The sequence below is a fragment of the Canis lupus genome, chromosome 19, assembly GCF_011100685.1.
Source record: "Canis lupus familiaris isolate Mischka breed German Shepherd chromosome 19, alternate assembly UU_Cfam_GSD_1.0, whole genome shotgun sequence".
NCBI classification, from domain to species: domain Eukaryota; kingdom Metazoa; phylum Chordata; class Mammalia; order Carnivora; family Canidae; genus Canis; species Canis lupus.
Genome location: NC_049240.1, coordinates 11,703,013 through 11,715,430, shown reverse-complemented (window position 1 = coordinate 11,715,430; position 12,418 = coordinate 11,703,013). Strand labels below are relative to the sequence as shown.

General features: G+C 33.4%; 1 long non-coding RNA gene across 2 annotated transcripts in view; it reads left to right on the top strand.

Moving 5' to 3' along the window:
* The window catches only part of LOC102157193, a 148,472-nt gene extending 137,948 nt beyond the window's left edge, over positions 1-10,524 (top strand). The window contains exons 6-7 of one of the 2 annotated variants that reach the window (XR_005373909.1): positions 9,934-10,073; positions 10,394-10,524. This is a non-coding gene — a long non-coding RNA (uncharacterized LOC102157193). Of the gene's footprint in view, positions 1-9,921; positions 10,074-10,393 lie in introns of both variants that reach the window. The other variant, XR_005373908.1, reaches the window with a different exon arrangement.
* The last annotated feature ends 1,894 nt before the right edge of the window (positions 10,525-12,418 follow it).

Here is a 12,418-nt window from a genome sequence, read left to right as displayed (position 1 = left end):
CCCTCCAATATGACATAGGAGTGACATGGGTCCTGGTATTTCCCTGACTCACATGGTTTAAAGTTTGTGAAGTCACTACCTCATGGACAGTGTTAACCAAGTGTAGGACAGTGATGAAGACCAATCCATGCCATAGGCAATTAGCGGTATCTACTAACTATGGAAAATATTGAGATTTTAAAACAATAATAAAGCCAACCAAACGATGGCCTGCTTTTTATTATCACCATGTTCTGACAATTCTGAATAATGTGACAAAATATTTCTGCTCTGGAAACAGATTGTTGTCACTGTTAACCATCCTTCTTGGTTGGCCTTTGCTCATGAACAACTTCCCTAATCACCACAGAGTAAGACAGATACTCTTTTCATCTATTTCCTTACATTCCTTACCTTTAACTTAATGGTACCCACATTTAAAATACATAATTATTTAATTGATTAATCATATGACATCTTTCTCCCTCTAGATTATGATCTTTAAGTATGTAAAGCCTTTTTCATATTTTCCAGTATATCCAATGTACTCATATTCTGAGCCTTATTATATAGGTCATCAGTGATGCTTAAGAAATACACACATGAATGATATTGATAAAGAATGAATAAATGGATGAATAAAACATAATGGTTAACTGAAACACTCCTAAAATTTTTCAAGAATTGTGTGTGGATTTTAAAATTCTGAATCATAACTATTGTTTATCTCAGCATCTCCAATGGATCAGATAATGTATTATCAATAAACCTTTATTTAGATGATACACTGTCAAATGAACATAACCAAGATACAATGGTCTTTATGCTTTTTCCTGTAACAGAAAATGAGTTAACCTGACCACTATCTTTTTTCTTCTATTGAAGATATCAAAGTGAAATTATTTTAGCACTTATTGTGTCATATTTTTAAGAATATTTTAAAGGTTTTATTTATTTATTTGAACAAGAGAAGAAGAAAGAACACAAGTGGGGTCGAGAGGCAGAAGGAGAATCAGACTCCCTACTGTGCAGGAAGCCTGACATGGGGCTCCATCTCAGGACACTGGGATCATGAATAAGTAGATGCTTAACCTACTGAGAAACCCAGACACCTCAAGAATTTGTTTTACTCATATAATATTAAGTTTTAAGTCATTCTTTACTTACACATTACTATTACATCTTTTTTTTTTTTTTTTTTGGTTCGAGAGTGCTTTAATGGGGAGCGCTCCTGGGCCTGTTACATCTTTAATTGCTTTCTTGTTGAGTTACAGTCAGCTATATTCTCAGCTTATCAAGTATTACATCTTCAATTCCAAGTAACAGACACCAGTAATTTTTAATATATATTTTTCATATAACTGCAAGTCTTGAGGTATGGGAGGTGGGTGGCAAGGTTAATAATATTACATATAGTATCCAGACTCTTTTTTTTTTTTTTTTAGATTTTTATTTATTTATTCATGAGAGACACAGAGAAAAGAGGCAGAGACATAAACAGAGGGAGAAGTAGGCTCCATGCAGGGAGCCTGATATGGGACTTGATCCAGGACTCCAGGATCACACCCTGAGCCAAAAGGTAGATGCTCAACCACCAAGTCACCCAGGCATCCCAGTATCCAGATTCTTAAACTTTCTCTTATCAAGCATCTTTTCTTCATTATTGCAAAATGGCCACAGCATTTCCCAACATCACCTCACAGCAATCTTCACTAACGAATCTCAGAAGCTTTAAAGGCAATTTCCCTATGAGTCTTATTAGCCAGAACTAGGTCACATGTCTACCCCTGAGCCAATCACAGGCAAAAAAAAAAAAAAAAAAGTCATCTTGTCATGGTAACTAGCTCAGGCTACTCAGGATCTTTTTAGAGTTGATACTGTCAATTACTTACCTCTAAGTCATGTCAGAAATAAATATATTTCTGAAAAAAAAAGTATTTCTTCTATGAGGGCCCTCAAAAGTGGGCATTAAAAGTATCTGCCATCCTAAGTATCTTGGAAATTGTTCTTATTGAACAAGTTATAGCAAGGAACTTAGAGACCATTATTTATACATTATAAATCAATGATGTAAATCTTTATTTGCATTTGATTTTTGAATTTTAGAATAGTACCCTTATTCTCACCATTTTGTTGATATTGTAGGTTAATATCATCCAAATTTATGATAAAAGTTTTTGAAAACATGGAAGGTGATTGAAAAACAGAAATAACTTTTTAAGTCTTTACATATAAAAAAGAAAACTATCTGTAATTTAAAAAATGACCATTGAACCATCTCTTTCCATTTCCATGGACTTTAATCTCTTTTACTGTGAAATATTTTAAAGGATTTCAATGCTCTCTTACAATCAGGTTTTAGAAAGATAATGTCTAGTTTTTTAGAAATGGAATTTTTGGAATGAGGTCACTCTTTGATAGTATGATTCACTCTCTGGGCCTTGTTCAGCTGTATAATTCAGTCTCTTCATGGTAATGGCCCTTGTACTAAATGGTAGGCTTCACACTTTACTAGTGGAAAATTTATTATGTTTTTCTTAAAATCCCCACTTTCTCTGATACTTAAAAATCATCTTACTTACAATAAATTAAAAAGAAATATATTTTGTATTTGCCAGTTATTGAAATGTTGGATGATGTTTAAAATATCCATTAGTGAATAACAATATGCATTCATATCTCTGCAGTGGTACTTCTCAGAGCAGAGAAATATTATCCAATATGAAGCCATTCATTAAACAGGAGGTTTATCACAAATGTAAAAAGTGTTTTAGAAAACAAACTTATTTTGGAAGCCAGAAGTACTTCAGAGGCTTAAAATACTCTAGGATCAAAAATAGAAAACTCTAGGTTGTTAACTATAGTTATCTTTCTTCTTGGTTCTAACCAATGGAAACCAGATAGGATTCTCAGTAGATGAAAAGATTATCTTTTAGTAATTATAGACGAAGGTCCAATAATTGTTTAAATTTGCAGATGGCAGTTGACAATTTGTATTACTCATACACCCCATTTGAATTTAATCAAGTACCCAAGCATTCATGTACAACCAAAGAGACTGGGTTAAAGAGGATCTGTAAATAAAGACAGGGTTTGGGGATGCCTGGGTGGCTCAGCAGTTGAGTGTCTGCCTTCAGCTCAGGGCATGATCCCAGGATCTGGGATTGAGTCCCACAGTCGGGCTCCCTGCAGGAAGCCTGCTTCTCCCTCTGCCTTTGTCTCTGCCTCTCTCTCTTTCTGAGTCTCTCATGAATAAATAAATAAATCTTTTTTTTTTTTTTAATTTAAGGCAGGGCTTGCCTGGCATGCTTATTAAAAAGGGAGCAGATGCCCAAACTAATGACCTATAGGAAAACAGGCCCTAAATCAAATGAAGAGAGGAGACAGGAGAACGTATCATGCATAAAAGGTGATCTTTAAAATGTTAATTTATTTTAATAGCTTAATCATTCCAGTATCCAAAAGGAAGAGGGAGTGAGAAAGAGTGAGGAGGAGCTCTCCCTTAGTACTGCTTCCAGATGTTGGTAGATTTTCCTTTTTTGTGAGCTCAGGAAGGAACATGAGAACTGGAGACAATCCCACATACCTAGATCATTAGTAGAGTACTTTGTATAGCTTCAAGGTACAAGAGAAATGAAAATACATTTGAGATTTTAAAATTTAAAATGCAGGGCAGCCTGGGTGGCTCAGCGGTTTTGGGGCCGTCTTCAACCCAGGTCGTGATCCTGGAGACCGGGGATCCAGTCCCAGGTAGGGCTCCCTGCATGGAGCCTGCTTCTCCCTCTGCCTGTGTCTCTGCTTCTCTGTCTCTCTCTCTCTCTGTGTGTGTCTCTCATGAATGAATAGATAAAATCTTTAAAAAAATAAATAAATAATAAAATAAAATTTCAGAGCAATAGAAAATTGAATCTAAAAAGATTAGAAATGAATTTCTTATTTCAAGAGTAGATTAGCCTCAGGCAGTTTAAACGCCTTGCCTAATGTTATGACAATGGAACAAATGATAACCAAACTCTGGTCTGGTCTGGTAGGTGCCTCATCCACTCTGTATTCCTATTTAGCTTAGATTTGTTACCATTTGTAAAAACTATAGTTGGAAAAAACAACTATTTTAAGAGAGAAATCCTATGTACTCCTTTGTTAAGACTTGGAATATAATGTTTTATAATAATATAATTTTTCAGGTGTTTTATGGCTTCTTCTATGTTTTATGATACTTGATATACTTCTTACAATGCTCTCTAAAGTATACTGTAACTAGTGTGTTTCATTCTCTGCCTTATATTATATGATGTTTTAAAAGTTTCTAATATTTTTTCCATGGCACATGATTTTCTCAGTGAGAAATTGCTTACATTATTTTCTTTGCCAGGAAATAATCTTTGACTTTGATCTGGTTTCAGATGAGCATCTCTTTTTGATGTTATTGCATCGATTGCTGTAGCAATAATGACAAGACCTAGAAATGGAAATAATCTCTTAATAAATCTGACTGTAGGTAAAGCTGAATTATTGTATTTCAAGGAAATTTATTTAGAAATAAATAAATCCCTGTCAAGTAATGTTAGTAGTGGAAATGCTAAATTTTAGAAATGCTAGGTATCAGATAAAAAAAAACACAAAATGATGAATGAAACTGGACCGCTTTCTTACATCATACACAAAAATAAATTCTAAATGGATGAAAGACCTAAATGTGAGATAGGAAATCATCAAAATCCTAGATAACACAGGCAGCAACCTCTTTGACATCAGCCATAGTAACTTCTTCCAAGACAGGTCTCCAGAGGCAAGGGAAACAAAAGTGAAAATGAGCTACTGGAACTTCATCAAGATACAATGCTTCTGCACAATGAAGGAAACAATCAACAAAACTAATGTCATATGGGTGACAAAGAAACCATTGTATATTCTGAGACACAGATGTTTATCATTTGTAGCTAGCAATACCTTAGCAGGGCTAGCAATCAGTGTCAGTAAACAACAATCTCTTGATCTCATTCCCTAATTTTGGGATCAAGCTTTGGGCGTCCATTCTTCTTGGTTTAGCTGTAAATAGCCTGGGCAGTGTTAAATCCTGACCTAGACCTACATGGCTCCACTGGCTCCACTGGAGAGCCCAGTGATGGGACTGACAGCTCTCCCATGGTGAAATTATTATTGGAGTTATTCTCAGTGGCTTATTCACAGTCCTTCAGTTTTTCCAACAATGTATAAGTACTTAATTCCCTCTATTCAGTTCCTTTCTGCTTAATGCAACTAAATTCTCTTTTCAAACTTTCTTCAATGAAACCAACCCACTTTTAGCTTTCACAATGAACTTAAATATACAAAAATAATAAAGAAAAGTAGAGTAGCTAATTATGAAAAAAAAGTGAAGATAGAGCTGACAGATTGAAAGGTAGAAAAATATGAGGCATTGATAAATGGAGATATATATCATATTTAAGTAGTATGACATGTTAAAAAAAAACTAGATTTCAGAGCTTTACTTAAATGTATTTTTATCACATTATAGTCAAAGGTAAATTATAAAACAACTCTCCTTTTTATAGTCATTTAGAGTTTCTATTTATTTTCTCATTTTGGCTACTCTTCCTAGTATCCTGTGTAGGAAGGTCAATCATCCTGGTTTGCCCAGGACTGAGAAGGGTTCCTGGGTCACAGAACTTCATTGTTGATACTGTGTTATTCCAGGCACACTATGGAAATTGTTCACACTAGTCCTAAAAATTCTCTTCTTGAATATGTGGATGGAGAAAGAGAAACAAAGCCATGCAGAGGATGTTTTCATGGACCATGTCTGGAAGTGCCACACATCATTTCCATTAATATTCTATTACATACTGTATTGTAAGTAAATATAAAAAAATATATAGTACAGTGGCAACTAGAACAATAAGGAAAAAAAAATCAGAGAACAGAAGCAGTGTTCTCTTTACCAAAATCAGTCTTCTCTTTACCAAAATATGGTTCACATTTTTCTATACATCTCCTCTTCATTGGAGAGGATCCAAAATCCTAACAAATCTCTGTACCAGCAAAAAGCCCAAGATTTCTGGATGATGGACATCAGTCCTAATATAGTCCCTTGGCAACCTGTGAACTAAACAAATTATCTACTCCACTATGAAATTAGCCAGACAGTAATAGGATCCAGAAATTGGATGAAGGTGGTCAAAGGTACAAACTTTCACTTATAAGTTAAACAAGTAATAGAGATGTAATGTACAACATGATGACTAGTCAATGGTGCTGTATGATATATATTAAAGTTGTTAAGAGAGTAAATCCTGAGAGTTCCCACCAGGAGAAAAATTTTTTTTCTTTTTGTTTAAAAAAACATAAATTTGCTTTTATTAAGGGAAAAAATTGGACATACAACTATTCATTTATGACAATTTGATAATTCCTTTAGGTAAAAATTATGAATACTCTCTACACATGGAACTAATTGGAGATCTTTGATCAAATTTAGATTTATGAGGAATGGAAAGGTTCTTGATTTTTGTCTAGTTCAATTTAATTCAGTTTTGTGTGTGATGGTGTGTATGTGTGTGGGGTGTGCTAAAAAGCATTGTGTTAATTTCAAAGGGCTGTGGTAACAAAGTACCAAAGATTGGGTAGCTGAACAAAAATCTATCTTCTTTTTTTTCTGGAGTCTTGAAGTCTGAGATATAGGTGTTGTCAGGGTTGATATCAAGTGAGGAAGAATCTATTCTATTTCTTTCCTCTAGTTTTTTTTTTTGTTTTTTTTTTGTTTTTTTTTTTTTTGTTTTTTTTTTTGTTTTTTTTTTTTCTTTCCTCTAGTTTTTTGTGGTTTGCTGACAGTCTTTGGTGTTCTTCGGCTTGTAGATATCCACCTCTTCTTCCCATTGCATTTCCCTGGGTATATGTCTCTGTTTCCAAATTTCCCTTTTGTGTAAGAACACCAGTCTCATCGGAGTAGGAGCCCATCCTATTCCAGCATGACTTAATTTTAAATAATTACATCTGAAATGACGTTATTTTCATATAAGGGTCACATTTTGAGGTGCCAGGGGTTAGGATATGAATTTGAGGAGGATACTATTCAACTTAGTAGAGGCATAAATAGACCACAGATAAAATTTTGTTTATTATTATTATTATTATTATTATTATTATTAATTTTAAGCTTAGGCCTATGGTATCTTTGGAAATGAATTCCTTTGAAAGTAGTAGAGTTATAATCTTTTTTTTTTTTTTACTTCCAGTTAGTCCTATGTGCCAGTAACCACACCCAAAGTGTCTTCTGCACATAATTCTCAAGCCTGATTTACATCTTTGCTTTCTCACCTCTAAGAATTTCTTTTAACATAGTGAAGTCTGGCTTCAGACTGGCTTCGAGATCTGGCTTAGGTGGAGAGGCCACTCTCTTCAACGTTCTTTGCAGCAACACTTTGTTTTAATAGACTCTGTGGCTCAAAGGCTTTTTAAACTCTCATTTCATATTTTCTGGGTGTAGAAACTGCCAGCTTTTTAAAGCTTTCAGAGCCCCAACTGTCTCAATTCTATTTTATTTTTATTTGCAAACCAGCCAATTCTTTTCCTGAGTTTATTTCTTTCCGATAATACATTATTAAAAGTCAGCTAGTCATAACCAACATACACTATTATCATGATTCTTTTCAAACATTTCCCCTTAAGCTGGTAGACCTGTGATCTATCCCCTTCCAAGTTACTGTATGCTATAGTTCTCCCAAACATTTGGCTAACAAGGCTCTCCAATGCACTAGTTTCCTTTGACCCTTTACTTTCCATCTAGTACCGCACGTTTTTGTTTAGTAGTACTGAACTCTGAGTTACAATATCTATATTGGCCAGGCCAGTGTGGGCTGAATGTTATAACATAATCCACCTAACACTAAGACTTACTTTGACCAATGAATGTCATGGAAATTATGTGAGTGCATATCCCAGCCTTTGTGTTCTTGAGTTCCTTTTCTCACTTTCTGGAGCTCTGAGATCACCAGGCTATGAAGAAACCCTGTCAATTTTGCTAGCAGATGAGAGGCCATGTTGAGGAAAACCGAGGCACCCCAACAGATAGCAAGCAGCAAGGCTTTTAGACATGTGAGAGTAGGACATCATGAAATTTCCACCACTGAGCTTGAAACAGCTCAGCAAAGCTGCGTTAATGAACCCCAGTGGGACAAGCAGAACCAACCAGTAAATACATAAAATTTGAAAAAAGTAATTGCTGTTTTTAAACACTAAGTTTGGGACAGTTTTCTATGCAGTGAACCTGATAAATTAAGTATTGTAAACTCTAGGCAACCCCTAAGAAAAGGAAGAATATTTAGATACCAAGTAGAGTAGACAGTCTCAATACACCAAATTAACATACAGTATACCTCACAAACCAATTTTTGGAGAATACTTATGTAAATTTAATTTTTAAGATTCTAAATATTATTGGCCTGCTATGACAAAAGAACAAAAGAATTTTTTAGTAGAATTGTGTTTCTTTTACTACAGTATAGATTCATTCTAAATTCCAAAGTAAGCTATTATCAGAAAACTCAGAAAATGGTGAAATTTGCACAATTACCTACTAGCCTTATTTTTCTTTAGAGACATATTGCACTTGATGAGCAACCTTTGAGCTTTCTTCCTTTTTTTTTCTCAACATATAACTTTGTATTAGCTGTAATTATAGAATATCATAAAAGTAAGATGATAAAACTTGGAATCTCAGGAAATATAAAAAAATGTGTGGTAATCAGACATTTTTATAGAGAAAACGTGACAACCCCATTAAGCTGGTAGTTGACTATGAAGAACGTAGAAAAAAAAAATCTAAAATTGATCATCACTCCCTCTACTTTCCATTTTCACTAGATTCCCCTGAAATTTCATCTCATTTTGTAAAAGAAGAATTGGAAATGTGGTATAATTATGTATATAGTTAATTTTTCTCTACTGGCATCTTCCTGGAACTTTTTCCCCATTGTTTTTTGTTTTTGTTTCTGACAGCCTTTGAGAGGTAATAAGCCTTTAAAACTTTCTGAATTTGGTAGTCTTTAGGGAGGTGGGGATGAATCTCAGTATGATTTTTGAAGAAAGTAGTTACAGAAGAATATTAGAATTTGATGGTTAAGGAAATTACACTAAGGAACCCTTGGCTTTAGTCGGATTTTTTTTTTTTATAAACATGGGCATATGCTGTTATGTCCAAATGCTTTCTATATCCCTCTTCTTTCATTTATTTACAAGGTGATTGAAGATAAAAGACTAAAAGTTTTGACTACTAATCAGAATTCTCTGTTATAGAAAATTCCCTGAAGAAGAATGGATTTCCTGGTTTCAAAGTATGGATACATAGTAAAGTGAATTGCAAATGTGTGCAACTGTGTATATAAAAAAATGCCATGCAAACATTCTTTACCTATGGGACACCTGGGTGGCACAGTCAGTTGAGCATCTGACTCTTGGTTTCAGCTCAGATCATGGTCTAAGGGTTGTGGGATCAAGCCCCAAGTTGGGCTTTGAGTTCAGCATGAAGTCTCCTTGGAATTCTCTCTCTCTCTCTCTCTCCCTCTGTACCTCCCACTCATGTGTTCTCTCTCTCTCTCTCTCAAGTAAATAAATAAATCTTAAAAAAAAAAAATTCCTTACATGTTGATTTGGACAAATAGTTTACTTAATTATTTATATTTTGTGTTTAGATTTGATAACATTTTGTACTACTGATACACTAAAAATGGAAAAATAGCAGATTTTCAGAACAGTCAAAATTGCTAATGTCATCAATTCATTTGAATTTCAGGAAATGATATAGTCTTAGATTTGGAAATATAGTTTAAATCATCTCTTCTGATCCCTATATTGCAAAAGTATACAATCTGTTGCCTCGTTGGAGAGATTGTAAGACCTACTACAGATCACGAAGTCTTTCTTTAGTTTTCATCAAATATGTAGTTTCATGTTTAGGAATGGCTGGAGGCAGAAGAAGCAATGTTTCGGAATTTTGGAAAACAACACATAGATCAAGCTTCCATGTGACAGATTTCCTAACAGCTGTGATGTTTGCCAAGGAAATTCTGCTGGAAGCCCCAGATACTGAATTCAAAGTAAGTCACACATCCCATTCAAAAAACAATCTAAATATGAATAATGTGCTTTGGAGAATAGGGCCTAGAAGAAAAACTCACTCTAGCCTGCAATTCTGAATAGTGCATTGATGCATATTCCATTCATGAGGGAAATTTATTTATTGACTTATGTACCTTGATATTATGTTACTCTTTTAGCAGATAGTACTCATTCCTGAGATAATTCTAAAATAAAAATCATTAAGAGCCTACTAATTAATTACCCTTAGAATTAAAGAACTACATTATCTGTAATTTATGTTCATTTGACCTAAGTTCCCTTTTTTTTTTTTTTACAGATACGTTGGAAATTAAAACAGAGATTTCCAGCTCTTGATTACATTAAATTCAAAGCTCACTTAATCTCTGATGTTTTGTTTAAATAGCAAATCTTGACTTGATTTGAATAAATAACTTCATTTATTATTGGAGCCTATTTTCTTCTCTTCTACTTTTTATTTTGTCAGTTTGATAGGTCCTTCTTTTTATTGTTATTGAAATGCTAAAGGAATTATTCCATCTGGCATCTGCAAAAATCCATAATCATTTTCTCTTTCAAACATCTCTATCTAAAATGTGTGTCGTAACTATGAAGCACACCAAAGCCTTTCGTATTTTCTCTTTGAAGACTTCTCTTTTTTTAATAGCAGAGAAAATATATTATTCATTTCTATCAACTTGCAATTATTTGAAATATATTCATTTCTTTATCAAGTCTTTACTGAACAACCAATGTCTTGCCATAGGCATCTGTATGAACAGATATGTATGAACAGATACATATCTAACATGATCTGACCTTTGATTGTTTCTCAAGAATCACTTTTTACCACTCTTCCTCATTTATTTCGGACACACTGGTCTTATTTCTGATCTTGCCAAGCATCAAATTCATCTGTTCAAAGAGACTTTCTCAAAGGACTCTGGAATGGCATCCACCTCTGTCATTCTCTGTCCTCTTATCCTGATTTATTTTTCTTCAGTTTGTATCACTGACTTATATTTAAATATGTATTTCTCCTTCTTTTCCACAATGTAAGGTTCACAAAGGAGAAATTTTCTTTGTTGTGTTACTATTTCTACATAAGCAATAATTAGAATAATGACGGGCATAGAAATGAAAACATTTGAGTAGTGACTGTTGAATAAATGTAAAAAAGAATGGGGTCAACGGGTCAGGAAAAAACATATTTGAGTTAAAATAAGGAAAACAAATTAGCCAGATGATGAGGCAAACCAGGATGATAAATTACAAACAGTAGAAGCAACAACAGTATTTCTTAACATTTGCACACAAAGTTGATCTTAACCAAATACCTCCAGTCTATAAATATTTGTAAATGAAGATGTCAGAGACAGGAAAAGGGCATTGTCTTCCCCAACTATTAACCAAATTTCACTTATAACACTATTTGAATAATTTTAATACATACATATTATCTATTTCTTATAGGAATCCTCTCAGGTAAGAAGATAATTATCATAACAGTTTAATGAAACACATATATCTATATTATACATTTTTAAGGTCATCAGTAACATGAGACTTTCTTATGCAAAGTATGAAGTGAAAATTCATGGAGCAATATAAGTCCATAACTGCTTATCCTCAATTGCAAATTCAAAAAGATATGCACATCTAGAGCTTATTTCTTTTGTTTGTTTAGGCAACATCAAAAATCCTTTGGAGGACCTGACATGTTATATGGAGGCTGGTGTATGAACATACATAGTTTTTACCTCAGAATGTTAACGTGTTCAATTATGTGATGCCATAGGGGAAGGAATGCTACATATTGTGTAGTTAAAAATATTTATTTCTTCCTAAATTTGGATAAAATTCTGAATTTTGGTTTCAGGGATATCAAATAAAAGATGTGGATCCATAGAAGCAAAAAATATAAATTAAAATCTCTAAATTTTTAATTTTCCAATAGAATTAAAAAGAAAACTAAATATTTTTCTACAGTATGACATATTAAGATTATATAAAATAGAGGTCAATAGCACTGCAGCTCAACCTACGAAAACTAAGCTACATTTTATATATATATATAAAGAAAATGTCTCCTTTGTGAACCTTACATTGTGGAAAAAAAGGAGAAATACATATAAATATAAATATAAATATAAATATAAATATATATTTATATAGAGAGAAAGAAAGAGAAAGAGGGAGAAAGAAAGGGAGAGATAGAGAGGAATGGCCACTAAATATATAAAACATTTAACTGCATCAATAATAAAATTAAATTAAGATGCTATAATTACCCTTAATTTATCAAATTAATACAGATTTTCTATTTTAAACATAGGCAGTAGAC